Source organism: Ambystoma mexicanum, chromosome 1p (assembly GCF_040938575.1).
Source record: "Ambystoma mexicanum isolate Mex_15411 chromosome 1p, UKY_AmexF1_1, whole genome shotgun sequence".
Lineage (NCBI taxonomy): Eukaryota > Metazoa > Chordata > Amphibia > Caudata > Ambystomatidae > Ambystoma > Ambystoma mexicanum.
Genome location: NC_090921.1, coordinates 622,828,137 through 622,847,616, shown reverse-complemented (window position 1 = coordinate 622,847,616; position 19,480 = coordinate 622,828,137). Strand labels below are relative to the sequence as shown.

Genomic DNA, 19,480 nt, shown 5'->3' with positions numbered 1-19,480 from the left:
AACCACAACATCTGGATATATCCGCTCATAAATGCATATAGCTGGTCAAAACCCCTTCACCGCAGATGGAAAGTGAATGGATAGATTTGTGACAGCAAGGTAACAATATGGTTGCTTGTATATAGGCAAATTGCGAGTTTAGCTTCCTACGTATAAGCAGAAAGGACCATAACATTTTCACAACAGACAGAGGGCGTCATCGTGAGTTGGGCGGTAAACCTTAAATCCGACAGTAACGCTATTAAGGCTGAATTTAAGGATCCGCCGGATCACAAGTACAAATACCGCTGGTGTTATTACAGCCGGCGCAAGTACAGCCGGCTGTAATAGCGCCGGCTGTAACAGCGCCAGTATCCATTTGCGCTATTACAGAGCAATCACAAGTCTGGCATAGGTGCTTTTAGCGCCAGAAAAGCAGCAGAAAATACTCCAAAAATACCCCTAGCCAAATGCTGGAGGAAAAAGAACACAGGACACATCAAAACGTGCCCAGATGAAACCATTGCAAATCAGAGGCCTACAAAAGACCCACCCATGCACAACACACCCTCCCCAACACCATTACACCAGCAGGAGCAGGGAGGAGACAGCAATAAGGGCCCAGGTGAAACCATTTCAAATCAGAGGCCTACAAAAGACCCACCCATGCACAACACACCCTCCCCAACACCATTACACCAGCAGGAGCAGGGAGGAGACAGCAATAAGGGCCCAGGTGAAACCAATGCAAATCAGAGGCCTACAAAAGACCCAACCATGCACAACACACCCTCCCCAACACCATTACACCAGCAGGAGCAGGGAGGGGACAGCAATAAAGGCCCAGGTGAAACCAATGCAAATCAGAGACCTACAAAGGACCCACCCATACCCAACACACACTTTCAAACACCATGCTGCCATTTGAAGCTGGGAGCCTAAAATGTGCAGGGAAGGTTACCTCACACTACCGCACACTGGTGACCACCAAAGTTCCTGGTGCAACCACAGAATGGCAATGCTTATAGCGCTGTATCACACGGGACAGATGGTCATTCCACTGGGTAGTTCATGGATACTTTGTGAAAACATAAAAATAATATGAGGCCGGGAAGCCCAAAAAGAAACACACCAACACAGGTTACAAAGAAAATACAAGTGCTTTATTTAAAAGCTACAACAGTTACCAAAGTCAATTAACAAACGGATAGCTATTCGGCTCTCAGAGTAACATAACGAACTTCAACGAATGTTCGATGCATTAGTAAGAGAGAGCGTACATTGGAATACTTGGGCTTTTTATACTCTTTATCCAGCCCCTGGCCAACCCCCTCGCGGGTTAACCATTCCAGGGATCGGGCTTATGGGTTCCTTGCCAGGTCAATCCTATAATATATGCATTTTGATTAGTTTCGCTGATATAGTTGTACATTTACACATGGGTCAACAATAGGACAAGGTCTCAGTTCGCGACCCCGACAAGTGGCCTGCAGGCATATTAATTATTCGTATGTACGGAGGTCACAACGGCCAGAATCTTACTCAGAATGTCATTCGGCCTCCATTTTGATGTTCAGGGTGACTTCCACATTACAAGAGAACCTAAAATGGCGGCTTAATCCAAGATGGCGACTTACATTACTTTCTCTAAGGTCAAAACCTTGCCGCAGAGTTTGTTCGCATATGATGTTTAGACAACTTGGCGTAGGCCAATACACAAGCAATTGCTGCGATAGGAGGCATAATATTGTTTCAATTCCGACAAACCCTACTTTTGGACTATGCCAAGTGCTAATATCATTTCTAATACTTATAACTCCATGCATTATTGTCCATACATCCTGAATCATTATCTGTAATGTATATAGCCATTAGGTCGTTCATCAGAACCTCTTGTAACACAAACTCTTTAGATGCTGTATCTGGGGCGTACATTTTGTGCCCTACTGTGCTCACCGCTTGAGCACAACACCCCCCTAGCATTGCACATATACTAGGTAGACATTGGAAACAGCAACAAAGGAATAGCAGGATTCCCAAAATAACCAGGATAACAGAAAGCACCTTCCAACCCCAGGATCGTAGAGAATCCCAGAACCAGGCGCTAATATTCCAATCTCCCACCGGAACATGCACCTTAGAACTAAGGATGTGCAAGTTCTGTATTGCTTTAAAAATTGTCGGCGAGGAGTCTGGTATGAAAACACAGCAAGCGGACCCCACTAATTTGCATACTCCACCACGTTCTGCCAGAATGACATCTAATGCCATCCGATTTTGGAGTGCTACCAATCTTATTGCCTTTTGTTCTAGTGTCATATTGTAGAGTATATCCGTGGTCCGGTTGATGGTTCTCTCCAGTACTCTTGCTAACCCCCTAATGTTTTCAGAGTTTGCTATCTGTCCCCAAAAGGGCACAACTGATTTCGCTATATCTCCCAATACTTGCCCAGGGGTATCTTCGTTCTCGTCCCGTCGTGGGTGAGCCTTAGAAACTTCCAATGTACTAGCTATAAATACCCCAGGTAACAGGATTCCTAAATAACAGGTTCCTTGCCAATCCTTGGGCAACCAGGGAAATGCTGAACTACCACAAACAAAATAAACAGGCCCCCCTACATACAGAGGCCTGTTCTCCCCAGTCAAATTTACAATGTTTATACAACCTTCAAAATCTCCCATTGGCCGAGTGCCATTTCTTTGTACACAGAAGGGGACTGAATCAGGGCTATGATTAATAGAGTAGGAAGGGGGCACAGCGTCCTTATTGCCTATCGGAGCCATTTTAAAGGAAATTAGAGTTTGGAAAGGAAGAGGTAGTTTATCAGATGGCCTAATAGAAGCGACATTTGGTCTACTTCTATTTTCAAAAAGCGAGCATCCCAGGGGAGTCAATTCACGTTTCTCAAAATCATTTAAATTAGTTCCATCAAAGTTCCCTGAGACGCTATAATTCCAACGGCCAAAGAATAGTGCTCTAAGAGAGGCATAGCAAGCAGTCGTTAAAGGTAAAGGGTGAATATACCATCCTAGCCCCTTGTTCCCATGTTGCGGTAAATGGGTGCAAATCCAGCAATTACTCTTATTAAAAATGGCATGCGTTGCATTCATTACTATCATTAAAGTGTTATTATGATACTTTCATCTATGCTGGGAGTCTCTAGGTGACAAGGTGTGAAGGTGTACAGAGGGAGTCAAAGTAGTAGGTACAATCTCAATTGGCAGTAGAGGTTTTAGAGGGTACATTTCTTCGAAGTACCAAAGTCCCACAGCGGTAATTACACAAATTCCAATTATTATTAACACAACACAGCAATACTTTTCGGGGCCCAGGCACATTGTTCGTTGTCCGAGTTGGTCACCCCCTTATTTACAAGTCCAGTGCAGGGAGCAGCGGTGGAGGTGGCAGGCATCGTAGTTTCTCAATCAACGACCCCAATGTTCGTTGCTGGCGACACTACGGTCGCGTGACTTCTTAGTCCTTCCCAACCCTAGCCAACAGAATCCCTTTTTTTTCTTTTGTTCGAAAGAAACTTTCTTTTACAAGAGGAAACTTTCAATCACTTCTTCTTTCCAAATGCACGGAAAGACCCGTGCCGTAGTTCTATTTTCTTCGTCGAAGGTCGTACCTGGTGGTACCCAAAACTGTTTGATCCGGAAACTAGGTAACGTCACTTCCTGAGGGAGGCGACGTATCAGAGGTGACGGAAGTCGCAGAACTTGAAACAATGTCTTCCGGAAATGACTTTTTCAAAGAGTGCGGAGACGAAATGGACTGTTCCCCAAGCTCCACGGGCTCAGGGAAATTCTCAGACGCACTCACAGTGCTGTTTGCTACTCCAGGATCAGAGATTGTAGCATCAGCGAGGGGTTCTGCTTCTTCTGTAACGTGTGGCGTCGGGTGAGGAAGTTTCTTGACATGCATCGCGTGGATCCAATGTTTTTTTCCAGCCACCCGCACTGCTGTCTGGGTGACCAACAGCACCTGGTAGGGTCCCCTCCAGCGAGGAGCGAGACAGGAAGACCTTTCGTAGGCCTTCACTAGGACCCAACTTCCAGGCTGAATATCGTGTCCTGGGCCCGTAAACCGTACAGGTAAAGCTGATTGGACCTGATGATAAATGAAATACAGATTTTTAGTCAACTGGTTGAAGTAGTCTACAAGCAATACATTGTCAACCTCCCTCAATGTTTTAGGCCTCAGAAGACACCAAATATTAGCAGGTCTCCCCATCACTACCTCAAAGGGGGAGAGCCCAGTCTTAGTTTGAGGTGTGGTTCGCATGGCTAACAATACAATAGGTAAGGCATCTGGCCATTTTAGTTTGGTGTCAGCACATGTTTTTGCAAGTTTATTCTTCAGAATGCCGTTATGTCTCTCTACCAACCCAGCACTTTGAGGATGTCTAGCCGAGTGAAATCGTTTTTCAATGTGTAACACTGTGCATATCTGCAAAATTACTGCTGCAACAAAATGGGGACCATTGTCTGACCAAATTACCCTTGGAAGCCCAAATCGGGGAAATAATTCTTTTACCATAGTCTTTGCAGTGGTCATGGCAGTAGCATCTTTAACGTGGAAAGCCTCGACCCATTTACTAAAGGCACAAATAATCACAAGAACATATTTTAGATTGCTACACTGTTCCATCTCGATAAAATCAAAGTGGATGCCCAAAGATTCCTCTTGGAGTTACTGTCCCCTTCCCCACATTGTGCTGTAAGCAAATCATACAATTCTGAACATGGCACTGTGCAATCTTCGAAGTTTTATCATTTACCCATACTTGTTCTAACATTTTCGTGATCTGCTGAGCACACACATGCGGAGGACCGTGTGCCATCGTAACCATTGCCAGCACATATGAATCAGGGAGCAACCATTTTCCTTCAGATGTATCCACCCAACACCCATCATCATCCAGTTTCCCCATTCCTTCGGCCCACCTTTTAGACTCTTCTATTGTGGCATCAGTTTGAATATCTCGCACAGACCCAATACCCTCATCCATTACATAGGCATCTTTTGTTCCCTTTAGAGCATACATGTCTGCGCTAAGGTCTGTAGCCGTTTGCTGGCTATCTGGTTCCCTTTTCCAACATCATCTATGACCTTACGAGGTGCTGCACATTTCATGATCGCTAACTGCCTAGGGAGTGAGAGTGCCGAGAGCAATTGCACTATCAGGGGACCATGCTGGATCTTGGTCCCATGTGAGGTTAGGAACCCTCTTTCCGACCAGAGCCTCCCAAAGTTGTGAGCCACCCAAAGGCGTACTGGCTATCAGTATATATGTTTACTGTATGCCCTTCGGAGAGTTCACAAGCTCGGGTCAACGCTATAATCTCTGCGGCCTGCGCAGAGTTATGCGGAATTCTCTTAGTTTCAACAACCGTACTCAACGTAGTAACTGCATAGGCAGCTGTAGATGTACCATCTGGGAGTTTGAAGCAGGAGCCATCACAAAACAGCTCCCCTTCTGCATTACCTAAAGGAGTATCTATAAGATCTATCCTGCCCTTCGTTTCCTGTTCAGTGGTATACAGGCATTTATGTAATTCTTCATCACCGCAAACAGTATTTTGCGGGAAAGGTAGAAGTTCAGCCGGATTAAGAACACAACACCTCTTAATTTGAATGTGAGGGGCAAACAGAATTAATTCATACCTTGTCAGCCGTGCAGAAGTGAGGTGTTGCGTTTGGGTTTTATTCAATAGGACATCTGCAGAGTGAGGTACCATCAAAATTAAATCATGGCCTAGGACCATTCCCTCACTCTGTTTTACAGATGCGGCAGCAGCAGCGACAGCTCACAAACATCTTGGCAAAGCGCATGCGACAGGATCAAGGGCGGAGGAGTAGTAGCCGCACGGCCTATTCTTCCCTCCGTGTTCCTGTGTTAACACAGCCAAAGCACATCCATCACATTCATGCACAAACAACACAAAGGCCTTGTCATAATTTGGAGTACCCAGAACCGGTGCAGAGCATAACGCGGTTTTGAGAAGCTCAAATGATCGTTGATGTTCCGATTTCCATGGCAGCGGCAGAGAAATGCCCTTCTTCGTCAAAGCCAACATCGGTTTTATCACTAGTGAAAAGTTCGGGATCCACAACCTACATTAAGAAGCCATACCTATTAAGGCCCTGACTTCCTTCTGTGTATTTGGAACAGACATGCCAGAAATGAGTTTTATTCTTTCAGGTGTCAATCTTCTCCCCTCCTTTGACAGTAGGTAGCCTAAATAGGCGACCTCCTGACAACAATATTGAAATTTCTTGAACGAAGCTTTATGACCGTTTTCGGCCAGATGAATAAGTAACAATACAGTGCCTTCTTTACAAGCACTTTCAGAATCTGCAGCCAAAAGCAAATCATCGACATACTGAAGTAGTGTACAAGTAGGTGGCAATTCAAGGGTGTCGAGCTGCTCTTTCAAAGCTCTACTATAAATGCTTGGACTTTCAGTATACCCTTGAGGTGCCCGAGTAAATGTAAATGAACGTCCTCCCAAGGTGAACGCGAACAAATATCTACTCTCTTTGTGTATAGGAATGCTAAAGAAAGCATTCTTTAAATCCACAACACTAAAGTGCGTAGCTTTAGCAGGGATCATTGTTAGTATCGTTGTTACATCAGGCACAATTGGAAATTGTGGGGCAACAACTTTGTTAATAGCACGAAGATCAATTATAAAACTGTATGGGATTGCATTGTCGCCTTTCTTGTATACAGGCAAAATTGGGCTGTTACATAAACTACCTGAAATCTCTTCAATCACCCCTCGATGCACTAAATCGGAGACAATGCACTTCAAAGCACGCTTGCCCTCAACTGATATTTTATATTGCGGAATGCGTGGAAGTTTGACTCCATGCTTCAAAACTATTTGAACGGGCTCAATCTGTAGCACCCGGACATCATTGTCGTCAGCCGCCCATAAACATTCTGGAACAACACTAAACTCTGGAGGCAATGGTCGAGTCAAAAACAGAGAATTGGGAAGTTGCTGTGGTGAAACCGTCAGTCGTACTCCATCAGAGGAACAATGAAACAATGAATTACTGCATTCAATTTCTTCAACAGATTTAACCCCAGCAAATTTTCTCCACAGTTCGAAGTCAGAAGGAAGAGACAATGGTCCGTAAAGGGACCCAAAGAAACAGACACCGGCGAAGAAACAATTGGTATACCAGAAAACCCTACAGAAACATTTGTTTGCCCTGACAGTGGAATGTTTGGAACCCCGGAATGATCAATGGAGCACTTCTGTGCTCCAGTGTCTATCAAAAACTGATGTTTCCTATTCCCCACTAACAATTCAACGTAGGGACCTTTCTGATTAACGGGAATAGGTGAGGGTTCCAAACCCTGCTTCGGGCAGTCCTAACGGAATACAATGTTATCAGAAGGAAGCTCTTCAGAAAGGTAGGCAGCAGAAGGGTGATCAAATATGTTTCTTGCGTCCACACTCGAAGTCTGATTTTCCCGTGAAAAAGGTTGCTGAGGATCTTGTGAAAACTGGCCTCTATCAGGGCCCCCTGCTCCAGGGCGACCTCTAGGTCATCTACCCATACTCCCAAACGCATTGTTTGACATTTGTCGAAGGACGGGGCACTGTGCTCGCCAATGACCTTCCTGGCGGCAATAGGCACATTGATTAACATTCACAGGACCCAAAGGATCGTTTCCTTTTGGGACATACTGACCTCTGATCTGTGACGTACTTCCTCTGGGATTTCTAACAATTTGTTGTAACAATACTTTTGTCTTCAAATCTCCTTTCCTCTTCTCTATTTTCTCTTTTTCATTATTCACACGGTTCTCATAATACTGAGCCATGTGCAAAACTTCAGATTGGGATTTCGCCTGCCAAGCGCTCTCAGAGGACATAATCTGTGACTGGATGTCGGGCAACAACCCACGTACAAATTTGTCCACAAACAACCTTTTCCCAGACTCTGTGCCCAAGTCCTGTCCACTGAAATCAGAGAATACCTGTTCGAATCTATTAAAGAACTTGGTGGCACCTTCAGTTTTTCCTTGAACACAGGCCGTAAGCTTGTCACAAATAATTATTTTCTCAGGAATTATGGTTTTCAATTTTGCGACAATTCTATCAGGCAAAGTAAGTATTACCTGAGGTGGTTTCTCACCAGCTGGTCTTTCAATCCTAGTCATGTTAGCCCACGTATTTCCTAATCCTGGCACATCGTCTATTGTTCGAACCTGCTTCCATAAATCTACGGGCAGGAGTACAGGGAATAGCAAGTCAATGTCACTCAAGGTGAACACAGAGGACTGCAAAACGGACTCTATCTCTTTGTAGAATCCTGTCAGGTTTTTCCTGATATCGGGAATTGATTGTCTAATAGTGTTCACTTCCTGTCGTGAAAACGGGAGGTGAACAAATTGTGATACATAATGTGCAGGGATATCCACAGCGGGTGCACCAGTCCCAGCGTTAGCGGGAATCTCAACCTTTGGGACAAATGTCGGAGGAACCTCTCTCATAGGCAACTGAGATATAGGTAACTCCGACCGCTTACTAAGCAACAGAGCCAGGTCGAGCGCTAAGGCAGTCGAAGAAGTGTCGGGCGAAAAAGCCCTTTTACAAATTCCCAATAACTCTATAGGACAACTAACCTTCTTCTTTACACATTCTTCCTGCAGGTACTGTACCATTACCTGAATCACCTTCCTCTGCATTTCTACTGTATACTGACTATACCTGTCATATACTTCATCTGGCGATATCGATGAATCCGAGATCCATCGAATCGCATCTTTGGTACAAATTCGTACTTCCTCAGGTGCCGATCTACGACACGGAAGGAACCGTTTCTGCACATACATACTGTCGTCTTCATCATCCTCATCTCGTGATTTCTCAAAGTCCCTCCTATACTCAAACAATCTTTCAACATGACCATGTACTTTCTCCTCTGTGTCCCTCGAAAGTGCTAAAGCATTTAGATCCCTCACTCCTTGTGGGAGATCCGAATTTTGTAATCTACCCCACATCACACATAAATGAGTCCCCAAACCTTCGATAAAAACATTTTTCTCGGGAAAATTTTTCGAATTTGATAATGTGGAAAAAACGTTAACTTGATCACCTTTCTCCATACAGTGCTTAGCCCATGCAAATAATTCTCTTTTCTTGTCTGCGGAAACAGTATTACGAGTGACAAGCTTTGACCCCGCACCCTGATCAACTTCAGTCAATACAGAACCACTCGGGAGCGGAGGTGTGGGCAAATTCAATAAGGGTGCAACTATCGGCGCAAGAGGAAGGGGTGGCGGGATAGGTGGAGGAACAACAACTAGAGCAGGGGTCTCCAACCTTTTCATTGGCGTGGGCTACTTTCAGTGGAGGGCTAACAGTGGAGAGCTACTTGCGAGCGATCGGGGGTGGGGGATGTTCATAAACATTGGAACTTGTACTTATTTTTTTTTGCTGTTAATTTCCCCTTTATAAATAGAGGGAATAATAGTGCTTCACGATTATGTTAATAAAGTTCAAAAACCTCTTTATTGCATTCTTTTTTATTAGAAGCCATCTTATAAAAAGAATTCACAATGTGGGAAAATGATTGGGACATTCAGTGTGAAGATTGACACTGCATGCCGCCCACCAGTGCTCTGTCGTCAGGTGTATAACTTGATACAGCTACTCTGATGGAGTCACTCAAATGCTCATCAGTCAGACGGGTTCGAAATTTTGATTTGAGGAAGTTCATATCTGAAAATGCAGATTCACAGAGATAGGTGGAACCAAAAAGAGAAGTCACTTTTAATGCTGCTGTGCAAAGGTTACTGTACTCCTTGTAATCAACAAGGCTCCAGAAATTGGTGTGAGATTGCCTGCTCTTCAACTGAATGTCCCCTTGCAGGCTGACAATCTCCAATTCCATAGCACAACTGTAGCACAACTGTTCAGGTTAAACAGCTCACCCATTTGTTCTGCAAGTTCACAAACATCGACTTCCATGAATGGGTTTGCGATGAACATCACACACGGTTCAATCCTCTCGAAATCTCTGAACCGGTCACTGAACTCCTCCTTAAGCCTGCTCAGGAGACTGCTATATTTGTCAATGTTCAGGAGTTCAGGACTAGCTAGCTTTATTGTCTGTCAGCATTTGGGTAACAGAAGGGAAATGATGCATTTTCTTTTTCACCACTTGTTCACTGAACAGGTTAAGTTTGGAGTTAAATGTCTTTACTGCGCTTATCATGTCAGCAATGGTTTTACCTTTGCCTTGCAGTTCACAGTTCAGGGTATTTAATTGTTCAGTAACATCTGCCAGAAATGCCAAATCAAGTAGCCAAGAAATGCTGCATAATTGGCCGATGTCTTCATTTCTTGACCTCATGAAGTCTTTGATTTCTGGCAAAAGTGAAAGAAAGCGACGTAGTATTTTCCCCCTGCTAAGCCATCGGATTTCTGTATGTAGCAATAGATCACCATTTGCCGCAGATAGTTCTTCCAGTTCTTCTAGGAATATTTTGAACATTCTGTGCTGTTTGGCCTTTGCACGAATTGAATTAATAATTCGCCCAACAGGGGCCATCACATGATCAAAACCCATCACTTTTGCACAAATTGCCGGCTGGTGGATGATGCAGTGGTAGTGCAATAATGGAGGGAAATCAGGGTCTGCTTTACAACACGCAACAAAACCAGAATGACGCCCGGTCATTGCTGGTGCACCATCAATAGTTACTGCCACCAACTTGTTCAATGGAATCTTTGTTTTGACAAAATAATTCTTGACCTCATTGTAGATATCAACACCTCTGGTTGTGGATTTCAGAGGCAGCAAGGTCAAAAATTCCTCTTTGTTGGTGAAGTCTTCAAACACCATTCGAGCAAACAGTGCCAGCTGAGCAGTATCACTCGCATCAACTGAGTCATCACACTGAATGGAAAAAAAACTGCATATGCTCAAATCTTTTTCTAACTGCCCCATCACATTGGCAGATAGTGCAGATACCCTCCCTGCCATTGTGTTTGCCCCCAACTGCACATCTGAAATGGCAGACATAATTTCAGGGCAGTTTTTAAAATCTGGCCACGAGAGCCATTGCACCTTTCACCACTGCACCATCTGTAAAAGTACATTTGTGTTTTGCCAAATAATTTGCAACTTTGAAGGATGCCTCTGTTGCAGCATTTGCTTTCTTTGCTGGTTGAGTAAAAAATGACTGTTGCATCTGCAGGGCAGCTTTTAGTTCAGCTACTTTTTGGGTTCTCAGACGGCTTCCTTTAGGAAAATTCTTTTCATAATTTGTATGCATTGTCACAAAATGCCTCTCGACATTACTCTTTTTTCCCACTGCTACTTTGGCACTGCAGATTAAACACACACACTTCCCTTTTACACTTGCGAAAAAGAAATCGGTCTCCCACTCCTGATGAAAATGATACGTCTTCTGCCTTTTGTTGGATGGTCCGCCTACTTCTGCATCCATGATTTCAACAATTGTCGTTTGTACGTTTCTTTTGGGACTGCACGCACAATGTAATCTGAGGAGGATTTCAATGTGTTATTATGGTTTTAAAAATAATTGAGCACAAAGTTCTGCTTAGTCCAAAAATAGAAACCAGTGCCATTTTAGCACATTTGCAATTTCCTGAATATATTGAATGACACTCCTGCCCGGGCATATAGGGCAATGGCCGAACCACAAACACAAAATCATAGTGTGGTCCAGTCAGATAACACTTTCCGCATAGTGGAAAATAAGCATGAAAGTACGTGAGCGAGCCCTACTTTTGTCTGTCGTCCCCCTACCTTTGTCAGTGGCCCCCTAAAGTTGATTCCTAGCGAACCCACTGGCGTGCTGTAGTTCAAACTAAGCTTAAATATTCCCTCTGCTGTGCTCTCTGCTCTCCTAAGCCTTTGCGCACCACTTTTTCTTTGGTGCACTTGCTGATTTTGGGCCCGGTTTAGCCCGGTTCAAAGTGAATTTGCGCTGCTGAAAAGTGACTGTACTGCCGAAACAAACTGATTCATGGAACTGTGCAAAGTGTATTTTTGCCGTGCAAAGTCTTGGCAAGGTCATTCAACAACTCAGAACTGTAATCTTTAGCTAGTTTTGGCACAGAACTTCAAATGCAAAGCACTCTTTAATTACAAGAAAAAAAATCAATGTTTCTTCTAAAAAACATTTAGTTGTGGGCTACTTGCATTTAGGTTGCCCTGTGCAGTGAAGCATTGAGGAAAAAGGATAGCATGTGTTTATAACCCATGGGAAACAGGTCAATCCAATTAAGACCGCTATGTCAGGTTGGTACACAAAGTCTCATTCTTTTCACCACTCAATTCCATCCCAAAAAAGTGAACTGGTTGCTTTTAAAACTCTACTTGCTGAAACTTGTTATTAGTCCATTCATATTTGAAAAGTGAATTTCACCACAGGTTATTTAACTTAAAAACATCCATATTGTGAATAAGCTGGAAAAGTGCAAGAGAGCAGTGATGTGCTGTTGGCCATCATAGAATTTTGGACCATTCGAACCACCTTTGCCACATACTTCCGATGCGTTATTGTCAGCGTTTACTAACCTCACTATGGTGCATTTTCAAGCAAGGCCTAAGCTACCTGTCAGTGTTCAGTGGTAAACACGAAGAGACATCACCCTAGTGGACAAGGGAGACTGAATAAGCAGCTAGGTCTGTCATTACACTGATATAAAGGATGCTGGCAGGTTCACAGAGCATGGACTTCAGAGAGGAGTCCTCAAAGGTGAAGGCTGGGAAAGGGAAAAGCATGAGTTTTTTTTAATGTCAGGTACGCATTTGACTATGATCAAGTGGTGATCCTTCAAACAGATTGAAAGCAAACAAGCTTCAATACCCTCTCCCAGTAAAACACCAAGAATAGTTCACTTAAAAGGGTTTGCTAACTTAATATACAGTGCCGTGCTAGGTATTAGAGGACAATACCATTTTATGGAAATATATGAATTTCTTTAAACTGCATTTGCAAGTCCCGACATTTATAAATAAATACACAACAGTTTCATCAATTCAATACTTGAATGCGGGCGAATGATGCATGCAATTCCTCGGCAAATATTGCGCCAGCCAATACATGACTGCAAACATACAGGTTGACTCTTGCTCATCTCAGTGACCCCATGTATATTAAAGGAGTCAGTCTCCCATCTGGGAAGACAATTATATTTCAGTTAAAACACTCTAAATTCTCACTCCAGTTTTCTCGAGCTATAGATCATACCATATTAATTCATTATGTGTGCAGGGGTGATAACTTGTGTCTGAGAGAGTTCATTCTTTCATTCAGGAGTGAACATGCCTGTTGCCAATTGAATGTAGCCAGATCTACTATTGAGACATGGGGCCAGTGCCATGAACTCACATTGGTGGTGAAGAAGCAAACAACATACAGAACACAATGGTATAGTGTTGCAGTCCTGCTGAGAAATGACAATTCGTTCTCTTTAAATGTAAAGCACAGTGGCTGCGAAGTACACGCACTGTGCCATTAAAAATAAAGAAGCTCTGGTGGGCGGAAGTGCTGCTTCCATGGCATCAGAGTATGCAATTCCCTATTGAAGTATAGAAGCCCTATTGAGAAGTGCCATTAAAAGTGAAACTGTCCAGGTTTCACTTTCAGTCATATGAGTTACTTTAAGAAACGCAGGGCTCTGGCGAGGAAGTCCAGAGTGGGGGCTGCCTCGCCAGAGCCCTGCCTTCTAAAAATAACATGCATGACTGCAAAATAGCCTAGGGTCGAAACGGAGACAAGCAGCTATAATGCTGAATGTCTCCGTTTCGCTCTAGGTCAGTGGCAGTCATTTAAGTTACTTTGAGAAACGCAGGGCTCTGGCGAGGAAGTCCCGAGGGGGGCTTCCTCGCCAGAGCCCTGCCTTCTAAAAATAACTTGCATGACTGCAAAATAGCCCAGGGTGAGCGGAGACAGTAATCAGCTCCATTTCACCCTGGGCTCCTTTCTGCCAAGCTGCCCACCCCTCCTCTGACGGCATGTGGACACATGAGAGGAGGGGCCGCAGTTAGGTAAACAGATACAAAGAAAAAAAACACACACATTTCACCTCTCCCCACCCACCCGACCTCACCTCACCTCAAACTCAGCTTAGGCAGCCTCTGTTTACCTCTATCCACACTCCAAACGCCAGGGCAGCCACAACATGAAGAAAAAAAAAACGTGCGCCACAGTGCTTTTAAAAGAGAAAGCCCGGGATTTCCTACACAGCACAAAGGGAAACCATTCAGCCAATAGGAGCACAGCTTGCACAGCAAGGAACTTGCTCTTGCCAATCACAGGATGCATTCCATATGCTTTACAGATTTGCAGGCCTGTGATTGGTCAGAGCACTTCCTTGCATCTTTTTTTTTTTCTTTCTGAAAGTCGAACGCGAGCGACTTCAAAGGCTCTGGCGAGCTACCAGTCGCTCGCGATCGACTGTTTGGAGACCCCTGAACTAGAGGAATAGGAACAATAGGTTGTACAGGGGGAACAGGAATAACAACAGGAACAACAGCAGGAATGGGCAGAGCACCCGGGAGAGGATCATACGGAGGTGGCGCAGAGGCACCAGGCCTGCGTTCGTTTAACAATTTTTCAATAAATTCTTCAGAAACATGGAAATCTTTAGAAGGATACATTTTCTGGATACCTAGTGAGAAAGCCCTATCCATATTTTTGTCTGACTCCGAATGTTTTTCTTTATCATATAACAACGCTTTTTCGGCATTTGTTTTATGACGGCGTGCATGTTTATCCCTACTTTTAAGCTGCTGCAACGCTTCTTTTTTCCAATTCTGCAAAACATCAAATGCTGCAGGTCTGGCCTTCTTTTTTAGCAAGACCGATTCTAGGTATTCAATACGGGGGATCTCGAAACTACCATTGATTGGCCACTGAAATTCGGAGGCATGTCTGGTTTGTTTGTGCCAAATATCATTAAATACTATACTTCGAATGCCATACTTACAGTACATAGTACATGCCGGCGACCCCTCCTGGGGTGCCGGGCGGCTAAATTCCAAAGATTGTCGATCGCTGCGGAACAGAGCCCTAAAGCAGCTAGACAACTTCCCAGGCATTTCACAAAAAATTGGTGTTACCTGGTCAGTAATTGTGTCTGCAGATACAATACGCTAAATTCAAATTGTCAGGGTTAAATTAAGAGCCGGGTCATGACTGCACCTGACCAAACCTAAGGAGGACAGTACGGTTTACCAAAGAACTTACCTAACAAATTTTACCTTGTGTTTGGTGGTTTCGACAAATCTGCCCGCCTCAAAAATGGACCCTCGTCAAGATGCTGTGTCAGACCACACGACTATCGTCCAAGGATCGGATCGTGCAGCGCTGCCGAGATATCGCGTCTCGTTCGGTCGGGCCCGCAGTATCACACCGTCCGATCCCGGTTCGATAGTCTGCGTCAACCTTCAATGATCCGGCATCAATCTTGAGGGTCCCTATTCGGGCGCCAACTGTGAAAACATAAAAATAATATGAGGCCGGGAAGCCCAAAACGAAACACACCAACACAGGTTACAAAGAACATACAAGTGCTTTATTTAAAAGCTACAACAGTTACTAAAGTCAATTTAAAAACGGATAGCTATTCGGCTCTCAGAGTAACGTAACGAACTTCAACGAAGGTTCGATGCATAAGTAAGAGAGAGCGTACATTGGAATACTTGGGCTTTTTATACTCTTTATCCAGCCCTTGGCCAACCCCCTCGCGGGTTAACCATTCTAGGGATCGGGCTTATGGGTTCCTTGCCAGGTCAATCCTATAATATATGCATTTTGATTAGTTTCGCTGATATAGTTGTACATTTACACATGGGTCTACAATAGGACAAGGTCTCAGTTCGCGACCCCGACAAGTGGCCTGCAGGCATATTAATTATTCGTATGTACGGAGGTCACAACGGCCAGAATCTTACTCAGAATGTCATTCGGCCTCCATTTTGATGTTCAGGGTGACTTCCACATTACAAGATAAGCTAAAATGGCGGCTTAATCCAAGATGGCGACTTACATTACTTTCTCTAAGGTCAAAACCTTGCCACAGAGTTTGTTCGCATATGATGTTTAGACAACTTGGCGTAGGCCAATACACATGCAATTGCTGCGATAGGAGGCATAATATTGTTTCAATTTCGACAACTTGTAAAGGATTAGGATGGCTGGATAAACGTTTTCCGAAAATACCCGAAGATGGCTGCCAAAAGCCTGAATCTAACATTAAAAAAAGGAAAGTAGTGTTATGTTTGGGAGGGACATCCCGTATGTAAAACATTCAAAAGGTGTTGCCAAGCACTCTTGTTATAATGCATGACACACGTACCTGTTCCCTCTAGAGGGACGATACGCTGAGAGCATCTACCTGGATTGAATGGGTCTGGTCTCACTGCTCGTACGGGAGAGATGTATAAGAATCAATGAGATGCCCGTGTCACTCACAGCAGCATGCAGTGTGCAGTCCGAGGAGCTGGAAAAGGCTGTCCCTGAGAGTGAACTTACGGTTGCTAAGTAACCAAGGGAAACGCTCCCATCAAAATGTCCCTGGTATAGAGTTGCTGTATGTCCCGGCTCTGCACCCTCGTGGCTGCGTGCCTATTAATAAAAGAAAAATAATAATAACACATACATGAAAATAAGAGCAGTCTCATAAAGTTCACATGCTCAGTTTGCACAGTGCTGGAAATTCCTCAATAAATGGTCACTGGGTGTCCTGCATCAAAATGGATCTGCCAGTGCCCGTATATTGGGAGGGTAAACACAGAAGATCAGAGACTAACTTTGTAGCGTGTGTATTCAAGTAAATGGTGCCATCTTTTATAACCACAACATCTGGATATATCCGCTCATAAATGCATATAGCTGGTCAAAACCCCTTCACCGCAGATGGAAAGTGAATGGATAGATTTGTGACAGCAAGTTAACAATATGGTTGCTTGTATATAGGCAAATTGCGAGTGTAGCTTCCTACCTATAAGCAGAATGGACCATAACATTTTCACAACAGACAGAGGGCGTCATCGCGAGTTGGGCGGTAAACCTTAAATCCGACAGTAACGCTATTAAGGCTGCATTTAAGGATCCGCCGGATCACAAGTACAAATACCGCTGGTGTTATTACAGCCGGCGCAAGTACAGCCGGCTGTAATAGCGCCGGCTGTAACAGCGCCAGTATCCATTTGCGCTATTACAGAGCAATCACAAGTCTGGCGTAGGTGCTATTAGCGCCAGAAAAGCAGCAGAAAATACTCCAAAAATACCCCTAGCCAAATGCTGGAGGAAAAAGAACACAGGACACAGCAAAAAGTGCCCAGGTGAAACCATTGCAAATCAGAGGCCTACAAAAGACCCACCCATGCACAACACACCCTCCCCAACACCATTACACCAGCAGGAGCAGGGAGGAGACAGCAATAAGGGCCCAGGTGAAACCATTGCAAATCAGAGGCCTACAAAAGACCTACCCATGCACAACACACCCTCCCCAACACCATTACACCAACAGGAGCAGGGAGGAGACAGCAATAAAGGCCCAGGTGAAACCAATGCAAATCAGAGACCTACAAAGGACCCACTCATACCCAACACACACTTTCAAACACCATGCTGCCATTTGAAGCTGGGAGCCTTGATGTGGACATCTACCTGGTGCTCCTGGAGCTACAGAGGCCAGCCAACCAGGCCAGGGCCCTGGGAGCACAGGGGGTGGTGGGGATGAGGAGAAGGAGGAGGAGAGCAGCACCAGCAAGGCGGCCAGCCTTCCCCAGGGTCAGGCCAACACCCTGGGCCCTGACTGATGGGCAGTTGGTGACCGAGTATAGGCTGGACAGGGCAACCATCACCCAGTTGCTGGACACAATCCAGGCTGACATCGGCAGCCGTATAGCTATCAGAACTGCAGTGCCCCCGATCATGAAGCTTGTGTCCCTGCTACAATACCTTGGGACTGGCAGCTACCAACACACTGTTGCCATGATGCATGGAATGGCCCAGTCCACCTTCAGCGCCATGCTGGGACAGGTGCTGGATGCACTGCTGCTCCATGTGAATGAGCACATTGCATTGCCAGCCACACAGGCACAGGTGAACCAACTGAAGGGTCAATTCCATGCCATTGCCCAAGTCCCCAATGTCATAGCAGCCCTGGACTGCACACATGTAGCACTAGTACCACCCCGGCACATGAGGCAGCCTACAGAAACCGTAGAAATTACCATTCCATGGATGTGCAGATGACATGTAGCCCTGACCTCACCTACAGCCACTGCTGCGCCTGCTATCCAGGATCCACCGATGACTCCATGGTCCTGCGCAACAATACCCTGCCAGCGTACGTGGTAAGGCACTGAGGCCAAAACACATGGATGCTGGGTGAGTACTAATGTATTCCAAAATGCATGTTAAATTACATCTGATGGCAGTGGACATACACAGTGAAATCCCTGCATGCCAGCAGGAGACATAGGCAGCACCAGCACTGCAACATTCCCATGCATGTAGCTCGCATGAGAACCCTTGGATATGTTCAACACAGCAGAACACACCCAGTCTGAATGGAAAAGACATGTGGCAGCACAGTCACATATGGAAGCCCAACTACCACAAAGCCTCCTGTGTATGTTGCAGTATTGCTTCTCACCCTGACACAGCAGATACATCCCACCCTAGCCACCCGAAAGTCATGCCAATGGTGCGCAAAAGTAGGCACATCCACAAAAGCACTACCCACAAGTAGTGTGATTCACGACAAAGTACATCAATGAAACACGGACCCCTGATTGGCCAATCACATGCCTGGAGAACTGTACATAATTGTGCCAATCAGCAAACGCAACAGCAGCCAAAGGGAATGCCAATGACACATGGGCCAACAACATGTTGCATGCATAAGCAGATTGAAGGGTCGCCTCCTCCAGTGACAAGGGACAGATTACTGTTACATTCAGAAACAGGGGTGGTACTAGTAGTAAGTAGTCCATCGAATCAATGCGGCCCCTTGCACAGCACACACCACAATGTAAATGACCATAACTGGTCCACATGTGAAAGATGAGTGTGATGCACATAAGCACTCACATATACATAGATACACAGCTGCATGGCAACCTCAGACCATGCATGTCTCAGAAGGCGAGGGGTGTATGCCAACATTGCAATCAGATAGCAGACCTCTTCAACACAAACTTCATTCTGCTGCCAATGTCACTGATGACTTAGCCTTGTGTACCCACTGAACCAACCTTGTCCTCATACCTGCATTCTCTCCCCTGCAGGTGATTCGGGATATCCCCAGTACACATGGCTCATGACCCCTGTGCGTCATCCACACACTCCAGCTGAGCGGGCATACAACATTTCCCATGGACATACATGCATCTGCGTCGAGAAGGCATTTGGACTGCTGAAGGCACGCTTCCGGTGCTTAGACCGTATGGGAGGGGCATTGATGTATGCACCTGAAA

The 19,480-nt window shown here is 45.0% G+C and overlaps 1 long non-coding RNA gene across 1 annotated transcript; it reads right to left on the bottom strand.

The window, feature by feature from the left end:
* Positions 1 to 1,120: 1,120 nt before the first annotated feature.
* LOC138540856 (uncharacterized) lies at positions 1,121 to 14,184 on the bottom strand. The gene is made up of 2 exons (XR_011289386.1): positions 14,100 to 14,184; positions 1,121 to 4,090 (listed from the first exon to the last, which is right to left on the bottom strand). It is a non-coding gene; the product is annotated as an uncharacterized lncRNA (long non-coding RNA).
* Between the last annotated feature and the right edge of the window lie 5,296 nt (positions 14,185 to 19,480).